The sequence below is a fragment of the Phaethon aethereus genome, assembly GCF_964289735.1.
Source record: "Phaethon aethereus genome assembly, chromosome: 20".
Taxonomy (NCBI): Eukaryota; Metazoa; Chordata; class Aves; order Phaethontiformes; family Phaethontidae; genus Phaethon; species Phaethon aethereus.
This window is the reverse complement of record NC_138596.1, coordinates 8,234,887-8,251,381: the sequence shown is the minus strand read 5'-3', so window position 1 is coordinate 8,251,381 and position 16,495 is coordinate 8,234,887.

Genomic DNA, 16,495 nt, shown 5'->3' with positions numbered 1-16,495 from the left:
TACCTGTTTGCCTGTGGCTTTTCAAGGAAGGGACTCTCTCTTTTTCTGTGTCTACACAGGGTCTAGTCTTGGTCGCTCACTAGTGAATGTGAGATACACAGAATGAGTTTCTTTCTCAGTAGGGATTTGCTCTAATCTCAAAGGACAGGTCTAAGCACCAGGGTTACAATTTTCTCCCCCATGCTCTGCTTCACCTCCCTGTCCCAGCAAGACCCTGTGGGATCCCCAGGGGTGAAACATGCAGAGAGCAACAGCCGCTCTCCAGGTGGCGTGACAATGACAGTGATGGGTGCTTTCAGGGACAGCAGGAACTGGAGAAGGAATTTACAGGAGTGGGTTGCACTTTACTCATGCTAAATCCCCAATCCTGCAGTTCTGCTCTGCATGTGGGTCCACACAATCGAATAATTTAGGGAAGTATTGCTAGCAAAACGCATCGAAGAAGTGACTTTTAAATGTCTGCCTACCCACCCAACGCCCTCCTTTCTCTAAGTGTAAGAGTAATGCTGTACTGACTTGACTTTTCTTGGGCTATATTTAGATTAAACATAGATCCACCAAATGTCGCTGTTTCATGTAAAACTAGTATGAAGCCATATGAATAGAAAGGCAGTTTTAAACAGAAATCTCTGTTGCTTGTATGCCCACCTCATACCCAATATCCCCCCCCAAACCTTTATCTAATTTAAAGCAAATCAGATGAGTACAAATTACTTTTTAGAAGTGCTTAGTTCTGGGTTTTTTTGTAGTGAGTTTTCCCAGCAGCAAATTACATAGTTACAGACCTTTTGAAGTATGTATTTTTCCCACTGTTCAGCACTGACACTGTTACTATAATTAGAATGATGCTGCTCTGTAGCAGCATCTAGTGCCAGAGCAAGAGCCCTGGCAGCACCTTCTCCTTTCCTAGCTATGCTCCCCATCCAGAGCTGCTGGTTCTGCTGGCCTGGAGCCACGGAGGAGTGGGACGGTCGGATGTGATGGGCTCTGCCTTGTCACTAATTCCCACTGTGACCCTGGCGAAGTTGGTTCTTCCCACTTGCTGCCTCCTGGGACAGGGGACTGTTAGATACGGTGGCACTGGTGTGGGTGCTGGGTGTGTTTGTTGGTCCCCAAGAGTGCAGTGGCCGGCTCTGTAGCCTTGAGTCAGGAGCATTGCACCGCTCGGGTGCACTGGGCTGTGGAGAGTGACGCAGCCTCCTCTCAGCTCCTGCTTCTCCTGACATCACTCTGCAATGGCACATGTCATCGGCCTCATAAATATAAACTATGAGTACTGGAGCCGTTTGCATGCAGCCTTTCTGTTTCCCGGGCAACCTTGCTCACTCAGCCTCCGCTGTCTCACACAGCTCATGCTCCAACACATCGACTGTGCACTGAAATCTCCAGCAGCTTTTTCCCCGGGTCCCTCCATGCCCCCGTTTCGGGTGTTGGATTGAGCAGGGATGAGGCAGGGAGGGTGGACGTTTGTGCGCTGGCGGCACAGTCCTGATGTGGCAGGGTGCCGGGCTCGCCTTGGTAGAGGTGTCTTGCTGGGGCGTGCTTGGCAGCAGCGCGCACAGGGGATCTCGCCCAGCAGATGACCCCTTTCTCTGCCCTGAAGCTTTTCTCCTATTTATAGCTTGCGCAGCAGCGCTCTGCCAAAACCCGCCGAACCGCTGCGCGCTCCCCGGCGAGGCCTGCAAGGTGCTTTCCCACGGGTCCTGCCCCCCCGCGGCACCCACAGCACCCACCTCCTCGGGGGGTGGTGTGTGTGACCCAAACCGAGGTGGGGTGCCCAGGTGCACCAGGCCGAGGGTGCATCTGGAGAGGTGCCCGGGGGAAGCGCCCTCGTTGTCGGCCCAGGGGTGCAAGGTGCCCCCCGCACCCACCTGCAGGCCCTCGCCCGGGGACGCGGGCGGCCAGGCCGGGCTCACCGCCCCTCCCTCCTCCCTCCCCCGCCCCGCCCCTCCCCGCCTCTCCCGGCCGCGCTCCGCGCTGGCGGCGGCGGCTCCGGCGGTCCCCGGGGGCGGCGGGGGGGCCCATGGCCGGCGCGGCGCGGCCCCGGCCGCCCGGGAGCGCGGAGGGGCGGTGAGGCCGGCCCCGCGGAGCCCCGGAGCGGGGACCAGCGGCTCTCCCTGCGCGGCCGGCGAGGGCTATGCGCGGGGCACGATGATGATCGACACTCAGGTGAGTTTGTGCGTTGCACCCGTCGGCTTTGTCTTTCCCCGGAGCGCTTCCGCGGTGGCCGCTGCGGGGCGGGCGGCCCAGCTCGGCCCCCTTCAGCACCCTGGCTAGAGGGGGCTCACGGCGGCCCACGCGTGTCCGCCACGGGTGACTAATGCATGTGCAGTGCCGGGGAGAGGGTGGGCTCTGTTGGCAATTTCCTGGGGGCCTGTAGCTGCAGGTGCCTGTCCCTTGCTGCCTGCTGGTGGAGGGGGACACTGTACGTGCCAGCAGTCCGGACCCCCGGGGTTGCAGCGTGAGCTTTGATGGAGGAGAAGCCTTTGTGGGGGGAAAGGATTTTTTTTGTTTTGGTTTGGTTTTGGGGGGTTTTTTTGTTTTGTTTGTTTGCTTTCTATCTGTATAATGGATAAGCGTGGCCTGTAGAAGCAGGGATGAAGGTTTGGGAATGAAAGCAAGACTGTCTGGGACAAGTTCTTGCTGTGAGTGCGATGCTGCAACCGTTACAGAACTGTGTGGCTGCTGCGTGTCATGCCAACAAGCTGGGGCTGCAGCGCTCAGGCCAAGTGGCACCAGGAGGTCCCTTGTCTCTGCCTGGTGCGTTTATGAGGCTGGATGAAGCCAAATAGAGCCCAGGTGGCCAAAAGCTCTACAGTCAAAAACCCGCTGGTGCTTTTCGGGTAGGGGATAATGAAGCAAAGGCATGAAATTTGGCGGTCTCATCGGGATGTGGCTGTCTGTTTGGTCCTGATGCTCCTCTGACTTTATACTTTCTATTCCCTTTTTCATGTTCCCCTCCCATCCCCAGCCCTGGGAAGGGAGGGTCTGTGCTGCTGCGCTTGTGGGGGCGGTGGGAAGGTAAGTGGGCAGCGATGGTTCCTGGGAGCCAAAGGATGAATAAAGGGGAGGGCTGATGCTGTGATGGAAAAGTGGGCTGGGATCCATTTTTGGACTGGAAAATGCGCATACCAGAGCCGCCTCCTGCACCCAGTAGGTCTGTTTGGTGTGGGCCTCATTTGCCTTGATCCAGCCCTGTAAGCAAAAGCTAAATTAGCTCTGTTTGGGGTACGTGTGTGAGGTAGGAGCTAGTGCCTGTGCTAGCATATGCATGTGTGCTGGATTGTGGCATGTCTCTTTGGAAAAGGAGAGTGGCAACCAAAATGCTGGGGTTTGGATTCTGACCCTGCCAAGGGTCAAGAACAAGAGTACCTTGTCACCATGGCTGTGGAGAATAACCTTGCTGGGAGATCCAGAAAATTATAGGTGCAAAGCTGTCTAGAAAAAGATGTCCAGAGCTCAGTCTCCCTTCTGCGTTGGGGAATGCCTCTTGCATTCCTATGGAGTGCTTTGTATTAAGGGCTCAAATTTATCCTTCCTGTCACTTTTTATATTTACCCCCCTTTTATATATGGGTAAACTGAGGCATGTAGGGGTATTTGTTACAAGCCTAGGATCCTGCAAGGTGGGTGGTATGGTGGAGAGCACAGGCTAGAAATCCTGATTCTGCCTGCATGTCCTGCTTGAAGAGAATGGGCCACTTTGCTGTTTAAGGGGTGCAATTCATCAAAGTCCCATCATTTGTGACCACCAGTTAGGAGGAATTTCCAGCTGCACCCACAGCCGCACCCTGCCAGCTCTTATGGCTGTACAGCTACATTTTTTATGCCTCATAAATGTTTCTCTCCCTGGTTGCTAAGGGAAAGACCGACACAAACAACTGGGAAAACTGAGTGCGGCAAAGTAAACAAGCTGAGCAAACAAGGAGGGTTTTTTTTCACCTTTGATCTAATTGCTGCAGGTGTGTTGTTCAGGATGTCATGACATGTGAAAGCAAAGGTTCATGTGCAAGGGTGGATTTCAGCCTTTAAAACTGAAACCTGAATGTGAGCTGGGTTAGAAGGTGGCTTCCATCCTGAACCAAACTCCTGGAGCTGCAGACTCGTCCCCTCTCTCCCTTACTGGCCGTTTGGACTGCAGAAGGGAGCAGATGGTGGACACGCAGCCTTGGGGCTGGCTGAGGGCAGGACACAGAGTGCCTGAGTGCAGGCAAGCAAGGCTGGAGCTGAATTTGTTTCTCTCTGTCTCTCATCTGCTCTGAGGCAGAGAAAGGAGCTGTGTCTGAAGTGACTCCAATGGCTAGGAGTTAACTGTCGGTGGTGCTCTGCTGTGGGTTGGAGGGCAAGCTGGCAACAAGTGATGGCGAGAGTCCAGCTGGCATCAGGGTCTGAGAGGAATCAGCTGGAGAGATGCAAAGTTCCTCCTCAGTGTGGTTTAGCTGCTCCATCTGGAGCTCCCACTCATGCATGTGTGTACGTGCCCACAGATAGGGCTTGGTCAGGCGTGAACAGAGGATGCAGTGACTGCTGCAGGGTCCAGAATAAATCTCTGGGATACTGTAATGATTGATTTGACATCCTGTAGCTCAGTGCAGTTTATTATCCTTAGGGTTGGTTTGCTTTGAGATGACTATGTGAGGAAAGGAAGGGCTTTTCAGGACTTTGTTTATTCTGGACATCTTTGGGGTTGTGTTTTTCAGTTCCTCACAGTGTTTTCACTGTGCCATCCCTTATACGGTGCCTGGCTACTGGACCTTGAGAAGCAGGGGTCCTGATCTTGTGTGGCAATCTTAAAAGCAATCAGCACTATCCATCAATGCTGGTGTTGCTTCTGATACCTTTCCCATTGCTATAGCAACACATGTCTCTCAGAGGATGCCAGCATGGTTTCCAGGTGGTGTATGCAGAGAAACTGCTTCACCTGCCACCAAACTGCGATCACTTGTGGAGCAGGGGTGGCTAACTGGCAACCACACACAGCTGCTGGGGCTGGAGGTGCAGAGAAACTGCCCTTAGCTCCCTCAGGCTGACCCTGCTCTCCGAGGTGTCCCCACTACCTGGAGTTTCTCTGGGGTATCAGAGTGACAAAGTACATGTGGGAGTGCATGATATCTCGTGCCAGAATCTGGGATTTCTCTCCAAAGCAGAAGCTCGGGATAGTGTCAGCTAGCTTGCCAAGGCTTGGTGGGTGTTAGGGGCTGTTTGCCTTTTCCCCTCCTCCCCTTGCCTGTAGAGAGTCTGCAAGATGTACTTCACCTGCAGGGTGCTGATGGAGGGGTTGTTTGCCTGCTTTTGCCAAGTGAGCTTGCTTCTTCCTCCATCTTCACACCCTGTGGTCACTAAATGGGCTCTTGGATGCTCTCTTGTTCTGTTCTGCCTCCCCATCCTGCTGTCCTTTGCTATTCCGTGCAAACCAGAGGCTGTCGCCAGTCACTCAGCTGCGGGCGGCTTTCAGGACTACTGTAGGGTTGCCTTCCTGCTGCAGTGATGCTTGCTGCTGCCTCTGTGCCTGGCTTGGTGCTGGTTGGGGATGCATTTTGCATGCTTCTTGTAACCAGCACAAGCTGTGTAAGCCTGTGTGAATGCTTTGTGTGGGCAGGCCACGAGCTGTCGGACCACTCAGGGCCAAGTGGGGCTGTGCAGCAGATGGCACTGTTGTTTTCCCTATGAGTTATTGGGTTTTGCCGTCATCAGCGCTCAGAAGGGTCAGTGGTGATGGGAGCCGGGGCATGGCAGGCGCCTGGCTCTCTTGGAAAGCGGCGCGTACGCCAAGCTGGGCTCTGCTGCAGGGAGCAGATCTGCTCAGCAGAGCTTGTTGATTGCGTCTTGCTCACCGAGGAGGAGCTGTGTTTGGCTTCCTGGTGATGAGTAATATGAGCCAGGTCAATCCTTGGAGACCAGATGTCCAATCCCAAAGCCACCGTGGGCCTGCCGTGAGACCTCAGCAAGGCCATGTCAATCACTGTGTCCCTCCTACAAAAAGAAAGCCCTGATCCACAGCTCCCTTTCGTGCTTGTTCCCACTGTCACCAGTCAACCCACCCCCCAGCTTTCCCTAGCGCTCAGTAAACAACAGGCAAACGCGTGACCTTTCCATCAGTAGTGGCTGGGAGAGGTGCCTTTGCCACTTTCCAGGCTGCCACATCTGTGCTGTTAGTGTTGGTATAGTAGTATTTAAATGCGTATGTGGGGCAGTGTGGTTGAGCACGCTGTGTTGCTGCCCCAGTGGCTGGAGCAGCACTGGGCATTCAGGAGTGGCCGTGGCAGGGACTGGCCAGCAGCTGTTTGGGTGCTGAGCTGATCCACGTCTCCCAGATATCCAGTTTGCTCTGCCTGCGGTCAGCCCCCGGCTGCTGCATGATCCTCTGGCAGCGGCAGAGCCTCCAGATGTTAGCAGGTTTCCCTGCTGGGACTGCCCAGGTCCAGCCTGTGTGACCTGTAGTGAAGGTTCACCCATCTGTTTTCCTTGGGGATTTGCATTTTAAATGACTTGATTTCTTGGGGCCCTTTTGGCTCCCAAGTCACCCTGGGTGCGCCTGTGCATTCGCCCTTGGCCCTCGGTCCCTTGCCACCTTGCGCTCTTGGAGCAGGCTCTCCGTGGAGATTCGCTTTCTCCACTGATTTTCCTCTGCATTGCAAGTTTTGGCCCTGGGTCAAAGACAATGTTTGTAGACATGAGCTGACGTCAAAGGTGGCTTGGTGGTGGCATGCCAGGGGATCACAGGCTCCCAGGACAGAGTTCCTGCTCCCTCGAGGCCCGGGAGTCCAGCGGGAGTTCATCCACTGCAAAGATTTATAGGCCCCTGGTGCTCCTGGGTTCGCTAAGCTGTGCTCCGGCACAGCCCCGTGGGCTTCTGCCTGCCTGCGCTCAGGGCTGGTGAACGTCGCATACTCCCTGGAGGAGATGTAGCTGAAATGCAATGTCCTTCACTACTCGGCCTGCAGAGAGATTTCAAAAGATGGGGGAAGGAAGAAGGCAGGGCGAGGGGGCTGGGGGGGGAAGGAAGGGGCACAGCAGTGCCCCAATGGGTTGCTTGCCTGCTGCAACTCAGAGTGGAGAAGCCCTCCCTTGGTCTGTCCTGCTTCTGTGTAGGGTCTGGAGAAAATCAGAGAGGCTTTAGATGTGACGCCAGAGCTCTGGGATGTCAAGGCATCCCAGATAAGGCTCCACACCTCCCTGTAGGGTCTGGAGAAGAAAGGGAGGAGTGGGGAGAGAAAATGAGTGAGGTGTGGTGTAGGTATTGACTGTTGTAGGCTGACCAACGCTGTTTGGAGGGATTACTTGTGTGACTGGAGAAGCACTCCTGGCATTATCGCAGGAGGGGACGAGCAACTGGGATGCAGGTTGCTGGCACAGCCTAGAGGCAATGCTCTGCCCCGGATTCACAATGTGGCCATATAAACCTGCTCGCAGCCTCCCCAAAGGCACGTGCTGGCTGATACTACCCTGAAAGCTGTGTCTGGCTTGCACCCTCATGGGTTTCTCAGGACATCCGCTGTTCCTTTTTATCATTCCTCCCCCATGCGATCCCGATCCGTTTCCCACTCCCTTGCTGTAAACACCCTGCCTGGCCTGAAGGCAGGAAACAAACACTGCAAAGGCCATGTTCAGCACCGAAGGAGCCTGCCTGGCTCCATGCGGGCCATCGGCACGGAATGGGGAGGTCGGGGTCATTTCACAGGGCAGCCTGTAGGCCCCTTTGAAATCTTTGGCAGCCCCACTGCTTCCCTCCCACAGCGGATTTCCCACCATGTGTTTCCTGCCTGTCCTGCTTGGTCCAGTGTCCCGTGCAGTCGTGACTCTTTGCTTCCCTGAGGAGGAGACGCCACCGGCGTGAAGAACAGTGACGGGTGGCATGGGGCAAGGTCCAGGGCAGGTGGAAACACCCTGGTCAGGATGGTTGCTGCTGCTGCGTGCCCTGCTCCAAGTTATGGGGGAACAGGAATACCACTGGATTTTGGCTGCTTTCTAGCCCCTCTCCAAGGAGGCTGGGCAGCCCCAGGGGAAGGGCCAGCAATCAGGTTGGAGGGGATGGAGGAGTCTTCCCACGGCAGTGGTGGTTGAGGCATGTAAAAGCATTGGCCGTGCAGACCCCAAAAACCACTGCTGCCTGAGCTGTGGGGTGTCTGCGGGGCAGATCCAGGGCGTGCACGTCTGACGGGGCTGGCTGGTCCAGGGCAGGAGCAGCTGAGGGACGGGGCTGAACTCTGCCTCTGCAGAGGCCGGAGGAGCAGGGGGCTGTCCTTTCTCCGGGTAGCTTTTTCCCTGGGACATGTCCCACGTTCACTGCCTCATGCCCAGCAGGCTGAGGGGAGCTCAAGTCTCATAATAGCATTCAGGGCTCGTGGTTGTTTAAGGGCCTTGTGTTGCTTGACGGAGGTTGAAAGTCCCAGTGGGCTTCAAACCCTCCTGTTCAGCATTTCCATGGTGACAGGCAGGCGCTTCTGGTGGCTGTGCTGTCCTCGGTGGCACCAAAATAACGAGGCTAGTGCAAGCACTGTGCCTCAGTGGGGTGGGTTTGCAAGCCAGAGCCTATGGCCCCGCAGCCTTGTCCCAGTATGGGAGAGTTGGACATGCTCCTTCCCTAGTGCTCATGGAGGGCAGTTTATTTTGCTCCCAGTGGGATAAGCACGAAAAGGAGGGAAAGGGTTTTGTTTAGGGGAGCTGTGCCCGGCCTCCTTCTCCGTCACTGTGCGTGGCACTGATGGGGATGCCTGCAGCATGGTGTCCCCTGACAAAGAGTCCGTCCCGTGCCTCTGCATTCATAACCCGTTGTGGAAAATATTAGGTCTGGCAATTTTCAATGCTGTGTGAATAACTAAAGGGAAGGGGAGATGACTGATAAATGCTTCCACAGTCTGGGGAAGGTGCATCTGGTGGAAAGGCATCTCCCTCCCGCCGCAGCACAGACCCTCCTCCTCAGGGGAACCCTCCAACCATGCCATTTGGAGGGGATCTGGACCCGAAAGGCTTTTAGTCAGACGAGGCATCAGCCAGGCATCTGCATCTTGCGCAGTGGCACAGCCCTTCCTGTGGCACTCGGTGGGAGGTCTGGCCACAGTACCCACGGCTGCTCCGGTCTCTGTCTCTGCCTGTGGCTCGGTAGCGTTTCCTTGGATCTTGCTGGAGCGTGGAGATTTCTCGCCCTCGTATGGAAATGCAGCATGACTCTGGGGGGCCTGGGCAGGAAATTGGGATTTTATCCTGCGCAAGCTTGATTTTTCTTTCTTTTTTTTTTTTATTCCTCCCCCCCACCCCCCCCCCACCCCGCTATCGTTGCAAACTAGGGTGGAGGGATGCAATCTTGAAACATTTTGCAAATAAAAGTATTCTGAAATATATCCTTTCTCCTTAGGAAGTCACAACGAAATTCACATTCTTCCATGTAATGTTTATATATTTTGGCCAAGGCAGTGTACCTTTTGCTGGGAAACGTCTATAAGTATTACCAAGGTGGTGATAATTAGGAAGAGATTGAAATGCAATTATATTTGTACATATTGCCAATATTTCAGGGGACAAGTCCTGCAAGTGTGGGCACCATTTTCCTGTGCAAGGCCTCCTAGCTCCTTTGCATTCTGGCCAGCAACCTGCGGCCACAGCACGTGTTTCTTGGTAGGATCCAATATGTCTTTGCAGGGACCACCACTGGCGCTGCACCAGCCGCTGCGGGTGTCGCAGACATGCTTTTGGGGAATTCACCCAGCACCCATCAGAGCCGGGCGCTGCGCCGGGTGGCTCTAACTGCTTATACAATTCCCCTTTGCACTGTTCCCAGTGCTGCTTGAAAGGGTGTTTAGTTAATAGGATTATAAAGCTTTCCTGTCGTTAGGCGACAGAAATCAATGGTGGGCCTCCAGGGCTGAGTTTCATCCGATTTGCAGCGCAGTCACTAGATGGCTGTGCTGGGTGTGTGGTGCGAGACGGGTCGGTGCCGGAGGGAGGACAGAGGGAAGGACGGACCACCTCCCGCGCTGTGTGCTGCTCCAGTGGGGCCTCCTGCAAATGCAGAGGATGCTCTTGGCCCGCCGGCAGCGGCCACGTGTTTCTCTGGCTTCGAGGGTCCCGGTCAGTGCAGCCCCTGGGACCACGCGGGCAGTCAGGATGCTGACGCAGCCCCATGGCACCGGCTGCGTGTCCCAAGGCACTGGCTGGTGTTCCCGAGCTCCTGTGCCTGCTGCTGGGAAACCCAGGCATTTTCTCTTTCTCCAGCCAAAAGTGGAGGCTTGGCCTAAAAGCTGAATGGGCATTTGCACTGCATTGCATTGCATTGCTCTGCGATGCCTGAGAGAGCTTTACCCTCCTCTCTGCTGTGAGAAAGCATCTGGAGACAGCAGGTTGGTAGGATGGCTCATTAATCTGTGCAATGCAAAGTCAGCTCACAACTCCCCATCCCCAAAATGCAGCGGGCTCCCAGCCCCCGAGGGGGGTGTGCAGCCCGCTCCATGGCGGGCTGCACGTCTGTGCTGCGTGGGGACCAGGCCTGGGAGAGCTGAGATGGGGGACAGGGACGGGGGTCTCTGCGCTCTGGACTGTGTCCACCGAAGCTGACAGCCTTGGGGTTTGGTCAGTCCTGCCCTGCTGTGTCCTTGCCTCCCTTGCCATCCTGGAAGGGGGATCCAGGCTGAAATGCCTCTCCCGCTCTGATCCAGGGCCATGCCACTTGGGAGAGGTCTGCAAAAGGCATTGGCTCCCCTCACAGCCGAGGAAGCAACATCAGACCCTTCCCTGTCGTAATGCAGCTGAATGGGAGCCCTGAAAGAAACTTCCAGGAAAGTCAACCTGCTTCAGGAATCTGGCCACACAACAAGTGTTTTCCATCCCCCTGGCTAACACAAGCTGGTGGAGAGGGGACTGTGCATGGTGGCAACTTCTTTAAACCCCCTAGCCTGCAAAGCAAGCATGAAGAGGGAGGATCGGGATAGCCTTTGGCTTAGTGTGTAGGGCTGGAAACCTGTGAGCTGCCACAGCCGTGTCTCTTTCTGTTATCTCTCTGAGCCCTGCCATTGTCTGCCAAGTGACACAGAGCAGTGATGTGGATCTGAAGATAACCTCTTGGCCATGTGTTATGTAGGCTAAAGTATGCATGAGGAACTGAGATAGTTTTAGACTCTGTGGCACGCATCCCGTGGGCGAGAGCAGGGTTAGGGGGACAGGAATCTCCTCCTTTGTCATTGTTTAAACTTCAGCTAAGCCCTGGCAAACGTGCTGAAGGGAACAGCCCTGCCCAGTGCTGGAGGCTCAGCCAAATGGGTGACGCAGTAGATGCTCTGTCTGTGGCGAGTGCTCCAGGTAGCAATGCTGTACATCACGTCTGTGTGTCCTCTGTTTGCATGCAGGCCTGGATGCCTGCAGAGATATGCCCGGAGAGATGCCCTGGTCTTGCTGCCAGCCTGGTCTCTCACTGCAGATGGCTGCTGCTCTGGCCTGGTTGGCAGGTGGAATAAACCCTTGCAGAGAAATTGTAATTGCTAACGGCGGGGATTGTCGCGGCTTGCCGGTACCCTCAGCTCTCCGTTTCCCCCAGCACCTCTCTTTTCTCCAGCAAAGATTTTGTTTGCAAATGTCTGGTCGTGCTGCTGGGATGGTGTGGGGTCAGCTGAGCTCTGCTGTGCCCTGCGCTGTGCCTGCCTGAGTGCCAGCGAGATGGCTGGCTGCAGTGCCAGGGCAGGGTCTGGAGCTGGCCCTAGAGCAGCCAGGGTGTGCTTATATTTGGGAGCTTGTTCTTGGCCCCTGTCTGTCTTAATGCTGGAGTGCTGATGGCTCCCCTGATGGTAAGATGTTTTGAGAGATGATGGGGCTTTTCCTCATGTTTGGAGCTGGGAGGGAACAGCTGTGATGGGCACATGGCAGTTTGTGGCATCCTCTCACATTAGTACCTCTGCAGCCCTCAGCTCCTGAGCCTTATGTGTATGCCCAGCCTGGGAAGTTGGGCACCCGTGCATGAATACAGTCATCTCAGTAATATATGCCCAAAACATGTTCAGGTCTTGTGCTGGGGATGTCCCTGCCTGAGAGCTGTGCCTAGGTCACTCTAGCAGCACAGGGTGGCTGTACATGGGAGATGAGACCAGGGGGGATGTTGTTAAATGGGCTCAGTCTAGCAGGAAACTGAGATCAGTTTTGGGGTAAATGAAGGATTGATGGTGGGGGCAGTGATGAACTGTGGGGAGTTACATGGTGACTGTCCTTGCCCCCCAGCAGCATGGTGGTAGCAGGTGCTGGTGCCTCTTGGGGCAGGAGGGAGTGGGAAGCTGCTCTGCGGTGTCTGCCCAGGGATGGGATCCTTCCTCCAGCTGGGGCACGGGCAGCTGCATGATGGCTGGTGGCCAGAGCCGCAGGTACCCCTCCTTGAGCAGCTCTGCCCAGCCTGGGCTCCCTGGCCATGTGCGTCTGGCGGGGGGCTGCATTAGTGCCCCGGTGTGGGCTCTGGCCCTGTCTCTGGGGGAAAGGGTGGTTATGGAAACTCAATAAACTGTTGCCATGACAGCCTCGAGCTCAGCTCCCTCCCAGTGCCGTACCCACCGTCACAGCTCAATATTACCAGCTCCCGTGGGACTGATTTAAACAGGATAAAGTGTTTGCAGCACAAGATGAGGCAGCTGGATCACAAGCAGCAGAGCCCTTTTATCCTGCTGATGCAGGGAAACAGTCTCAGAAGCAGAAAGGAGGCGTGTGGGTACCTGATGGCCCCTTTCCTATGCGGGAGAGGTGGTCCTCAGTCTCATTTGCATCCTCTTGCAGCCCCATGAGCACCTCTGGTCTCCGTTGCTGCAGTGACCGTCTCCATGGAGACTGGTCCAGCACAGCCGCATCATGGGACCACGGGGAGGGAGGCCATGGGGAAGCGTCCCCATCCCTCCTACGGGGACGTGATGGCTCCCTGGGTGCACTCTCAGCCCCCAGGGGCACGTGAAAATTGAAATCCCTCAAGTGGCAAATGTGTGGAGGAATCCCAAGAAAGCTAATTGGTTTTCCCCCACTCCCCCTTTAATGCTTGTTGGCTTTCACTTTGCATTGGTAATTGCTGCTCTGCACCTATTAAAAGGCCGTCTCATGCTTCACGCGGGCTTGATTGCGAATTAATTTTGCATACGTATCTATTCTGGGGAGCACAGGAATTTATTCAGCTCAGGGTGCTGAATGCCAGACAGGCTTTCCAGAGGCGTGAGGTGCAGCATGGGCTGTGGCTGTTATCGGGAGTAACTTTGAGAGAACAAGGGAACAAGGGCAGCTTTTTCAAATAAATCCCTAAAACAAGGGTGCAGATACAAATCAATGGGGTTTGTTCTCATACTCATTTGGGTCAAGACAGATTTCAAATGAGATACACAGAAGCACCCATGAGCTTAGATACCAAGGTGCCTCTGATTTTCACTGAGAAATAGGTATCCTACCTGCTTATGGTCTCCTGGAAGTCCCACTGGGCATCCACCTTCATGTCTGTGTCTGCGTCTGCATCTGCTTCTCTAAATCCACCCGTAGGCTTTTTGTAAATGACAGATTTCTTCAGGGCGATGCTATCAGGTTGGGATTTCTCTGTTTTCGAAAGCAGATTTCCTCTTTCTATTACAGTAAGTATCAAAGGGGAAGAGCTGTTGGGATTTTCCATTTGCCTTTCATTCCTCATGCGGCTTTGTTTCCTCTTTGCCTTTCTATCAGCCTCGCACAGTGAAAATAAACTAGTTGGTTTTGTGTCGTTTCAAGTACAGCATTCTCGTGCATGTGCAGGATGCAGTGATGTTTGAGCTTGTGGACAATACCTGGAGTTGAAATTTCCTTTGAAAAACAAACTCACCATTGTTATTTCTGTGGAATTTCTTTAGTTTTGTGGAAGTCTTTGATGCTTGACTGTATCAAGGATTGGAGTCAGCCTTCCTTAGGTGGGCCTTTGTCCTTGTGAGTCGCTTGGTGTAAGGAATGACCAACATGGTGAGAGAGGTTGGTCACCAGTTCTTGAAGCATTCTGAATGTTTACGCCATCGCAGCGATGGGTACTAAGATCCTCCTATGCATGAGTTTGTCACTGAAACCTGCATCCACCTATGCAGAGATTCAGTTCTGGTCCATCATGAAGTGCCCAAAACAGTGTGCTAGCAGAGGCTGTTCAGACTTTAAGGAATGTGGGGGCAGGAGTAAAGCAGTTGTGAGCAGGATGCATCCGGTGTAGGGACTGCAATTTATTTGCCCTGTAGTTGCTCTGTTCCTGCCAAGACTGTTACTGGAAAACAGTGTTTTTCCAGTAATGGTTGCTAAGCAGTGAGGTCTCATGATGGGCTTTATCTGCTCAGCTGGATCTGCAGGAAACAATAAAGCTCCAGTGCAAAATGAAATGGGGGAGCATCAGTGGCTGTGCTGGGGCTTCCCTGTCTGCCAGAAGTGGCCACTGGGGTAAGGTGATACCAGGGGGAGATTTCTCTTCCACCCCTCGCAGGTCTTCCCCGCTCCTTGGGTTGGCACACGGTGCCGTTGGGCTCCAGCAGTGAGTTAGTCCTGTGCTTGTCGGGATGGCTCTTCTTGTTACCGATGAGGCAGTACATTTAAGGTGCTCGGCTGCTGTTGCTGTAGGATCTGGGATTGTGGCACGGTTTCCACTCATGCCAGCCAGACCGGAGGAGGAGTAGGATGAGGCTGTCGTTCAAAAAATCTGCGTAGGATCGTCCTGTCTGAGCTGGTTCGATGCTGGGGGAATCTTCGCCTTGTACTTCTGCTGAAAGTCTCCCAATGGAAAATTGTTCAAAACCACTTCGCAGGTTTCTGTTGAAGGACCGTTACGTTCCCCAGTGACTTATGCAGGTGTCTGGGGAGACTGGTGGGTAGACATGCATGAGCTGGCCCCTGGTGACGAGGGGAAGGTTTCACGCTCTCTCTGGGACTGTGCAAATGCCCATGACATCTGGCTGGTTACCTTTGGCTAAAACTCTCCATGCAGAGCAGCTCTCGCGTCCCATCAGCCCCCGTCCACTGTGTCCTGTTGCTGTTGGTTTGTGACGGTTCTCCAGAGCGGCTGTTCTTTCATCCAGCCTCTTCTGCTGTTGCTTGGCCTTGCATCTCTCCTGGAATTCTGCACTTGTAGTTTTGCTTTCCTTCACAGTCTGCCTGTGTGGTTTCTGACTTTTCCAGAATGGTTATCCCTTTGGCATCTTTACGGCTGCCTGGTGGGAAGTCACTGGGCTCTACGGACCAGCAGAGTAGACTGAGCCCCTGCCAGCAGTGTATGCTTTGGGGTAGCAACCTCTGCCGTCTATCCCTTGCTGTTACCATGAGGTCCAGGGGAGCTCCACAGACCCCGGCACCAGCAAATGGTGGGACTCGTATACCTCGACACCACCTTTGCAGAGACTCCTGTTCCCATGGGAAAGGTTAGTCACTGAACAGGATGATGTGTGTTCCTGGGGATAGTAGCCCTTGGAGATTCTGGCACTTGAGTGTGAAACCTGTGTCCTTCTCATGATGTTGGTGCAGTCACTCTAGGCCTGTTGAAAGGTGCAATCCTGGCTGGCCAAGCCCAGCTTGTTACTGGAAAGTTGTTATTGGAAAGCTGTACTCTGCCAGCCTGTTGTTGCAGGGAGGTGAGTAACCTGAGCTGGGGCTGAAGCACGGGGTTGAATCACCTTTCCTGGAACCAGAGCTGTGGGTACTGCCCATGCTGGGGGCAAATTTCGTTGCTGGTGATGGCAGTGTGAAACATGGGACTGTCCTCCATGGGAGTGCACATTGTATTGAATCACCAAGACATCATGTACGTAGAGGGGCAGTGACTGGCCATGCCAGGGTGTTTCCTGGGCTGTGGCACTACCTCTCTGCCATGAAGAGAGCCAGACAGTTGCCAAGCTGTCAGCCAGCAGCTGGGGGATGGCCCTGGAATACTGCTTTGTCCATGTGCTGTAGCTGTGATCTACTGTCTCTCCTCCCCTGTGAGGCTGTTCCCAGGATTGCTGCAGGGCTGGCCTCTGTGTCCTGTGCTGCTGCTTGTCTCAGCCATATGGTGGTTGAAAAATCTGTCTAATTTCCAGTTAAAATTTATTTATGGTGGGTTTATCCCTATCTGGTCTTCTTCCAGGCTTGTTCATTAGCTCCCATTCCCACAGCATGTAAACACTGGTTTTCTCACCCTTGAGTTTCTCCCAGGAATGATGGGCTGGACCCCACTGCAGTCCCACGTTCTGCCCCAGCGTGTTGGGAAGGTGCCCAGCTCCAACTGCAAGCAGCACAAAGGGTCCATGTGCACGTGAGACCCTTTGCGTCTAACCCCAGCATCTTGGCTGGCTCTGGCTCCTGTGCGAATGACTCAGCCCAGCGAGGGAGGCCAGGAGGGAGCGGGGCCGGCGCTGGCTGGGTGCTGAGCGGGGCTTGCCAAGCCCAGCTTACCTAACGCCACAGGAATGCCCGGCTCAGCTGGGTTCCTCGGTGCTGTTCTGAAACCCAGGAGCACTGTGAGCCTCAGGCAGCAGCTGGCTTTGGGAAAGCTGGAACAGGGCTGCACCATCCCAGAC